General features: G+C 42.7%; 1 protein-coding gene across 6 annotated transcripts in view; it reads right to left on the reverse strand.

Moving 5' to 3' along the window:
- Nucleotides 1-7,712, reverse strand: part of TUT4 (terminal uridylyl transferase 4) — a 49,678-nt gene extending 41,966 nt beyond the window's left edge. For 3 of the 6 annotated variants that reach the window (XM_054833972.1, XM_054833973.1, XM_054833971.1), the window contains exon 1: nucleotides 7,556-7,701. The gene's annotated coding sequence lies outside the window, so the exon portion shown is untranslated. Of the gene's footprint in view, nucleotides 1-1,090; nucleotides 1,127-7,555 lie in introns of all 6 variants that reach the window. The other 3 variants (XM_054833970.1, XM_054833968.1, XM_054833969.1) reach the window with 3 other exon arrangements.
- Nucleotides 7,713-9,407: the final 1,695 nt, after the last annotated feature.

Here is a 9,407-nt window from a genome sequence, read left to right on the forward strand (position 1 = left end):
TGGATTTTAGAGAATCCATCTGAAGTAGCTTATCATTTAGCGAAGAAAAGAAATAACAGAAAAGTCAATGAATTACAACTATTAGAATTATCACAATATACCTTTGTACTTAAATAATAAGTACCAGAAGGAAGGATCAGATTAAAATGTCTGGTTGAAAAACAACTGTCTGAATATTATCAGTATAAAGGACAGGGGTTTTTTTCAGGCTATATAATGTATTTACTATCTCACTCTCATTTTAAAGAGACACAAATCAGAAAATACCTCAAGACACAAAGCACATACTAAAAATGGTTATCATAAGCCTCTATTGACATAATTGAAAATACATACTATCTTTCAAAAATTAAAACACCCAAACAAAACCTACAAGAATTTTCATGAAGTTAATGTCAGCATCAAAGTCTTCAGTAAAATATAAAAGAAAACAACTATGTATTACTAAATTAATTCCAAAGGCTAAGTATTTTATCTCACAAATACATTTAGTTAATAATACAACTATTTTCTATTAAACACTGATTATACCTGGCTCTTACTTCTAGACCAAAAGTTAAAGACCAAAAATCAAAAAGATTAAATAGTATTTGCCTTTGGATTGTAGTCAGTCCTTCCCACAGCAATTCTAAACTATCTTGGCAGAAGGAACTACTGCCTACCCGCATTACTCAAGTCTCAGTGTGGTAAGGGGTCCCCACAGGTTGGCTGAATTATTCTAGTCTCTGACCACCAGTATAGACTGGTGAGATGTTATAGCTACATACAGGACATCACTACCTTTAAACCATACTCTACTGTGAAGTTTTTTTATGTAACCAAAAAAAAAAGGAGAGTAGGATTTTTCAAATTCTAAACTATTCCTTATGTTTTAGTTGCTCAACCTGAAGAGGGGAAAAAAAACCCCAAAAACCACACACGCGCATCAGTTCCACTTTCATTTCTGGTTCATTTCTGACATCCATATCACCCTTCAACTCCGGACTGGAGAACGCTGAGGCCACACTTCCATGTTCACTGAAAAGCAGCGTAGGTCGGCACCAACTCTGACAGGAGCGGTAACACCTTTTCTCCAACCCCGGCTACTTACTCCCACTTCTCAGGCTGCTCCCTCCCTTGTGCAGTTCTGCAGTGAACAAAACCAGAAAACCAATCCGGCTTAACATAAAGCTGGCACAAGGAAGGAGGAGGAGCAGGAGCTGGCAATAACAAACAAGTAGTAGGGTGGGGACAACTTCTCTTGGCACCACTTCCAGCTTAAAGCTATCATGAAACTCCAGCATTGGAGGAAAAGCAGGGCTTCATTTTGCTCTGCTTTTTCTAACTGTCACATTGTTAGATTCATATTTTGCAAGAAGGTTTAAAAAAATCCACAAAAATTCTAATGTAGGCTCAAATGATTTGATCTCATCCAATAAAATACACACATATATTAATAGAGAATATATAAGCTTTAATCAAATGTACAAGTGTGATGGGGAAAAACAACTAAGGAAACTGCTAATAAAAACTATCTTTATAACCCAACTAATAAATTGAATACTGTGATAACATTACATATTAAGAGAATGAGTGTAATCAAATGCAAGTAGTTAAGGTTAAAAAGCACAGATATATTCTTTATTCCTGAGAAATAAGAATATGGACAGGTCATGAAATTTCCTAAGACAAGAATATTTTGTACAAAAAAAAAAAGTTGAGTTCTACAATGAAATTCAGAATCTGAAATGCAAGTGCAATAATACAGTTGTTGTACTTTGAGATTTTTTTTTCTTTTTTTTTTCTTTTGCTCTTTAATACTGAAATGATGTAGCAAACAAAAAATAAACCCAAACTGTTGTAACATAGTAATGTGGTTACTATTGACTATCTCACAAAGAACTGCAAAGTAAACCAGCTAACGCAACTTAACATGATAAACCAAATAGAGACTACTACTAAATCCAAGACAGTCTCAAAAAGATCCTTCCTCCTCTGTTAGATATTGGCTACCTACACGAGAGAGGGAAATGGGAGGAGGGAAAGGAGTGCCTCTGAGAAGAATAACATGGTTGAAAACAAAACACTAGAGTGGAGTGAATCAGTGCTGAGGTGGCATCTTTCTAGAAACCTGGATGGCATGACTTACACACAAGCTCAGGCTCATACCAAATTGCCAGACCTGGAATCAAAGAATTTGCTTCCAGGCAGGCTGGCAACAAAAACAGAGTTTTTCACCTGCATCTGCAAACTGGGGTATGATTCACCTGTTTAAATCATTTCAGCATGTTTCATTTATTCAATATCCTGGTGTTACAGGGGACTTGGTTTCCCCTGCTTTCTGAATGTACAGTGCCAGTTACTCCTCTGAAATCTAGCTCAACTCCTGGCACTTTGTAGAAGAATAATCTGGCTGAAATACAACAGCTTGAGGTCAGACAAGATACTATCTGACCTCAAACTCTAGAAAATTATTAAGCCTATACATACATACATCAAATTAAAAATGTTTAAAATCAGCTTCAATTTCACTACTGCAGAATTCATTTTAGGCTCATGAAATGAAGGAACGAGATTGTTTCGCTTTCATTTCTGCCAGTTTCTTTTGTTTGCTCCTTCTCTCAGAATAGCATTAGAAAATTATGCATTTGAATTGCAAAAACGCAGGGTAAGGCTTACTTCCAAACAGGAAAAAAAAAACCCACCACCTTCAAGAAGATATTTCTACCTATTTGCCCTTCCACTCCTTCCTCTCACGTTGCTCAACTGTATTTAACTCCTTCAAAAGCATACATTTTGGGTCAGATTTACTATAACAGGGCCTCTTCAAAGATGAAGGCCAAGTTAAACTGTGAGCTCTTGCATTCCGAGTTGCTCTTTTGCAAACTATTTCTTTTTGAATCATTTCAATAGCAGCAGAACTGAATATACCTGGTCTCCTATATATTAATTCTGTGCTCCTCTGTCACAGTCTTGATCGCAGCCTGTTGGGCACGCAGAGGACACGTGCTGTAGCCGAAGGAATATACACGCTGACTGGTTCTTAGCTGCTCCCTAAGAGGAAACATAACTTCCTCCTGCTTTCCCCTCATCAGAGACCTCTCCTCTACTGAGGCATGATTTTTCCAGAAAACATAAAGAAACTCAACAATCTTTTGACATTACTTCAAATATCTTCTAAAATTTTGTCCCAACTGGCTAAAATGTCCAAAAGTAAGAACAGTGTAGATGAGCAACCAAAGGGAAAGAGAACAGTCTCATAAGTTTCGTTTCCCCAGGGAGTACTAGATTAAATATAAACAGCACAAGTACTACAAACATAATTGTTATCTCCCTGTTTCTATAACACATTCCCTCCTTTTGAGATAGAGACCTGTGTTTTAGCTGAGACCTGCTTTCATCTCTCTCATTATGATTGTCCCTTAAGCTCAAATCTCCCCAGCCAGCCTTCCACCAGTAAATGGGGTGATTAACCTCAGTCCCCCCACTTGATTACCAATATAGCCCAGCTGAACTTCCTCAAGAAAAATAAAAGGAAATTCAGCAAACAAAGGTTACAGCCACAGACAGGAATGAAAGGAAAGGTTATCTTCTGTGCTCTGCTCAGATTGCAGCACAGGTAATGCCTACAGACAGCCCTAATGTGCTGGGGGGGTGTCTCTTTTCTGGACTGTTTACAGCTTTAGGCCCATTTTTGTGTCTGAGAACTTCTACAAATCATTCAAGCTTCTCCGGTGTTCTAGGCCAATAGGTTTAAAAAAATTATCATACTTTTATGTTTGGTTTATGATAAACCAGACATAACTTAGTACAAACTATTATCAACCCTTGATGTTTTTCCAAACTACTTAAAACTAAAACTATCAGAGATTACTGGCCACTAAAGCGCCTCAGGCTCCACCAGCAATAAACCCATCGGTATTCTTAGTAACAAACAGAAGTGCTAGACAGTGTTTCAGATCTTCCTGTTTCTACAGGCTATAGAATTTAGGCTAGTAAGTATACTACTACCAAAACCTATCTAGAAGGAAGCCAGTGCAGTGTACACAAGATTTAACACACAAAACAGGGACGCAACAAAACTAGCACTCTGGGCTTAGGAAAGATACATAACTCGGTAGGAAGCTCTGATATTGTATTTACAATGTGGAGGATTGAAAACTTAAAGGAGCAATCATTAGATAAACAAGTGTGTGTATGTGTAATATATGTAAACTGTAACAGGATTATATCTGAATTACAAAAGTACCACTGAGTAATGGAAGTAACAGGAAAGGCTTTGCTTGATAGAAAACGTAGTAACATACGTAGGTGCAAATATCTTACAATTAAATTATTAAATGAGCAGAGTATGCCGGATAGGAGATCCATACAAGATGTGTTTGTTACAGATTATTCTCTCTTTGCATTGACACCTGCTGGCTTTTCTGCAACACAGTATGACTCACTGAGAAGGCAAGAAAGAGGCATGCCACTGAACACCAAGAACTACCACTTTCTGAAACTACTACTGCTGATGACTCCCATTCCAAACCCAGGAAAAGCCATCCTCTCTCAGTCACACCAGCTGTGCAATTAAATTACAATGGTTTCCCTTACCTCTGTATTTCATATAAAGATTCCTAATGCTTTAGTACGTTTTGGTTCTGATCCTAGGTTTCACAGTAATAGTCCTTTAAACATTTCACAATCAACTTAAGCAAGCACTGAGGCCAGAAGAGGGGTACACCTGCCTCAAATGTCGCTGTATGCTGTAAGATACATGCTGTAACCAGATCAGGAAACTGATCCAAGGTAGCTCTAACTTCAAAAACAAACACACACAACATTTGTACCCATACAGGTGAGGAGGCTGGAAAAACACAGTACAGCACTGTATAGGTTTAAAGACTTTCAGAGGCTGAACTAGCTTCCAGAGACCTGAATTGATCATGAAACTGGCTTAAATGGCAGCCATGCATTTAAACTCAATTTATCCATCTTATTCTTAAACTTCCATTTAAACTTGGCACTTATGCCACAAAAACATACTGCTGTATTTTTATTTAGCATGTCTGGATCTTGTATGTAAACAATAGTGACCCCTTCACCCAAACTCCAATCCTTGAGGAAGGGACAGCCTTTGAACTACTTCATACCAGGCACAAACTAGTTCACAAACTACAGCTAAAGCAAATGGATCTTCTACCAGTATCCTTATGCCTGCTTTACCAGAATCCAGTACTTTCACTACTGAAAGATGCTGAACACCAGTACTTCAGAAAAGTTATCAAGAATACATCCATATAGTTGGCACACAGACTGAGTCACAACAGTTTGTAAAACAAAACTGATTTCAGACTCCCAAGTCAAGCTTTGCTGACACCAAAACCTAAAATCTTAGTTACTGCTTGCTGGAAGTATTATTTCATACATCAACAGAAATTAAGGAGAAAAAAAACAACAAAGAACATCAGATAAATTGGGGTTTTTTCCAAAGATTTGCTAAAACATTAGAACTAAAATGATGAACCAAGGATACAGTATGAGTACATACACCTGCATCTCTGGTTTAAAAAAAAAAAAGTAAAATCAGATTCATATGCATTGTTACTAAATTTAGGTAATAAGTTTTTAGTACTTCTAAGTTAAGAGTTACTGATCTATGATTTATGTGCAATTAAACAATTTATCAAACAATATACCCTGTTAGTCTTAATGTGCCAAAAGCATCAGAAACATTGACTTCCCCTGGATTGCTTCCATTCTACAAATTAATCCACTAAGCAAATCACAGGATTCTTCTTTCTATGAGTTCTCAGTACAAATCAGTACCACTATTATATTATTTCATTAAGATAGGGACAAAAATAAAGTTATTTTATTAGAAATGCTTTGTAAAATTTCAAAAGCAAGCATTATGACTAGAAACCAGAATATACGCTCAAGATGGACTGAGAACTGCCTTATGGTATCAATATGAATACACAATCCAAAACCATTACTCTGACAAGCAGATCCACAAGACATTTAAGAGGAGCTCCCCAGGGATATCTTGCTTTCAAGTAGGACACAAGGAAATCCTGCTCCCTTTTCTCTTTCTTCCCGTAGCAGCAATTCCCTTCAGAGAAAGAACCAGGTAAATGCTGCGCACCACACAGGTGCCCCATGGCATCCGGCAGTTTCTTTTCCTCTGCTAGTTGAGGTATGAGAGAAAAGTCCCAGCTGTCTTCTGTGCAAGAACAGAAGACAGAAGGAACTTTCTTATCCCTCTGAACGTATCTTCTGGGAACATAACCCAATACATATGTTCTGGGAAATGGCAACTTCATCCCAAATTCATTTTATGAAGGTATTTTCACTAAAGTAGAAAAAGTATTAAAAAAGCTCGCTGCAAAACTGATGTTTGTAAAGGAGACCTCTCACTCCTAATAGAGCGTCTTCTGCCAGATACTGTAATTAAGTCATACTTCCATGACAGGTTTACTTTTCTTGTCACGGAAATAATTACATCATATCTGGGATGAGACTATCCAAAAAGCACCTACTGAAACTGGGAGCACAAATCAAACAAAACCAGAAACAACACCTATCCTCTATTTTCAAGCAAATGCAATGACTCTTGAATCCAGGGCACAGCGCTCAGGAAGCCAAACGACATGGAGGTGGCATGAATATAAAAAAACTTAATAGATCCATGCTTAGATATAACTATCTTTTTAATGTACTAATCCCTACCTTAGCCTAAACCTGATTATATTGTTTCTCTGCGTGTTACCAGCTCATCCTCCTTTGATATACCCAGAAACAACCTCAAGAGCAAGAAGGCCTCAGGTAATATGACACATTCAGCCAACTGGCAAACTGCAACATATTGCAAAAGCAGAAAAATCATTCAGCTGTATTTGTATACAAGACAAGCCAACAAAAGAGCACAAGCACATAGGTGAAGGGATGCCTCTGGGTCATTTCAGGCACATCATAACCCACAGAAAGAAGACCCTCTTGCATAGGCAAGAATCGGTGGAGGGAGACGCAGTTTGTGAGGGCGGCCCGGGACAGAGGGGCTTTTCCCCGGGCAGCCTCACCAACTGCAACGGGCTCTCCCCCCAGGACTTAACTCCACAGGGCGTGAGAACAAGCAGCTGCGTGCACCCAGCCTCCAGCCCGGCAGACCCCGGCGGGCGCACACCGGGCACTGCCCTCAGGACTGTCGCCCGCCTGTATACGGCCGCGGGGCCGGCCCCGGTTCCCCGCTGACCTTGGGGCCGCCCGCCCCCCGCCACCCCCCCGGCCACGACCGGCACCCCCGGCCGGGTGTGCAGGGCAGCCCCAGCACCGCCACCCTGCCCGAGCATGGGGTCGGGAGGCCGCGATGGGCCGTCGAGGCGGGGCGCAGGCAGGAGAGCCGGGGCAGGGCGGAGCTGGGGAGCCGCGGGCTGAGGCGGGGGGCGCCGGCGCGGACAGGCCCCCCCCGAGCCCGCCTTCCCCCCGCCCCGCTCGGGAGCGAGAGAGCAGAGCGCGCCCAGCCACCCCCACCCCTCGGCGGAGGCTCACGAAGCTGGGCGGAGCCCCCCCGGCCCCTGGAGCCCGGTACCTGGCTGCGGCGCTAGGGGTGCCAGGGCTGCGCCCCCGCCATGCCCGGCTCCAGCTGCTGGAGGCCCCGACGCCAGTGGCTCAGTCCGGCCCGGCCGCCATGTCAGCCGCGCCGCGCGATGCATTGTGGGGCGAGGGCGGGAGGGAGAGCCTCGAGGGCGGGCGGCGCTGCCGGGCGGGCACAGGCGGGTAGCTGGCTGGCGATGGCCGGTCTGGGTCGGCCCTGGTCGCCGGGGGAGATCCCCCTGCGCCTCAGAACTGCCCCTCCGCTGGGGGGGCGCCCCTTCCCATTTCCCCGGCGCTCAGGGCCTCCTTCCCCCAGTGCACAGCAGGAAACGGGGGTGTGAGAATAAACAGCTCCGTTTTTTCCTTAACACGCACCCCACACACACCCCCTACCGCTACCCCATTTTTTTTTCCTTTTTTTTTTTTTTCCCCATTTTTCATCCCGGGCCTCTCCCGGCGCACGCTAGGCCCCAGGCCCTATGGAGCAGGGTTAGGGCCTGCCTGGAGGGTCTGCCCCACACCGCAGCCTGGGCCTTGTTCTCCCCCTTCCCCACGGCTTCCCCCCGCCCTTCCTCTGCTCCTGCCGTTCAGAGAAGGGCGGGTGTGCTCCACACAAAGCAGTCTGTGGTAAACAGGGACGCTGGGGGGAAATGGCTCCTGGCTCCTTGACCTTGGCTAGGAAGCTGGCCCCGGCAGCAGCTGGGGACAGCATCTTGGCCAGCATTTCTGCTGGCGGTTTCACAGGTCTCGGGGGAGAAGAGCCAGCCCGCCTGGCTCTTGGCAGGGCTAGAGGGTGACCTAAAGAAATTGGCAAGTGCTTGTGTAAGGCAAATCTCTCAGTGATCAGCACAGTACTACCTCTTCTTGGCAGTGAAACCTCATGGTGTTGGCGCTTCCTAGCCCAGGCTAAGGAGGCCTTTCCAGAAAAACAAGGCGCATAAAAAATTAATGTTGAACTACTAAAGGGGTTCAAAGGAAATATTAAAATAATGTGTATAGTAGTAATGGAAACACTACCTCAAGAGAGTCTATGTAGGTAAACAAAAGTTGCAAAATCTGTAATACTGGATTCTATAAATCCTGGCGAGACGTACTTCTGAATGTATAGTGAAGTCAGTGCGATCCTTAGAGCTAATCTGCTTTTTTGTGGTTCGCTTGAAGTTCACATTTTACGAAATGAGTACTGGATAGCTCAGGGTGTTGCTAATGGGATGTAGTCAGAGCTTTCACCTTTCGGAACATGGGGCAATCTGGTCCAGGTCAGCAGTCACAGAAATTCAGTGCTGCAATGCTGTTTGGGGACAGCTGAGGTTAGCTGGGTGGTGGTTCCAATCCAATCCTATTTGACAAAGATTTTTATTAGGTTTATTAGGCCAAAGAGTAAATTGCAAAAGTAACTATACTTGCTACTGGATACGGTCCTCCTAGATCAACATTGAGACATGCTAGTGAGCAAACACACACCAGTTTGCAAACCTGACTGGCATTTTTCCTGCAAGCTGAAATTTATTAGAATATATCAGATTTAGTTCAAATAGTTGGATAGGCTTTAATGTGAAATGTTAGTGCAGTTTGGCTCTGAAAACTTGAATCATTATAAAGCAAACATTCTTTGACACAGTCTCTCTGTGTGTATTCAGGAACAATTCTATCTTCTTTGCTGATGTTAAAGAATGTTTTATTGCAGGGAGCAATATAGAAACATGGCAGTAAAAGAGGAAGCTGAATTCTCCTGCCAGCTGGCCATTATTTAAAGAATTCCCAGTTCAGTGCCAGTGATCAAAAACTTACAGATTCTGGGCTCAGTTTGTAGAAAATATAATTCTGAAAGCCACTGAATTTTACCT

The sequence above is a fragment of the Grus americana genome, chromosome 8 (assembly GCF_028858705.1).
Source record: "Grus americana isolate bGruAme1 chromosome 8, bGruAme1.mat, whole genome shotgun sequence".
NCBI classification, from domain to species: domain Eukaryota; kingdom Metazoa; phylum Chordata; class Aves; order Gruiformes; family Gruidae; genus Grus; species Grus americana.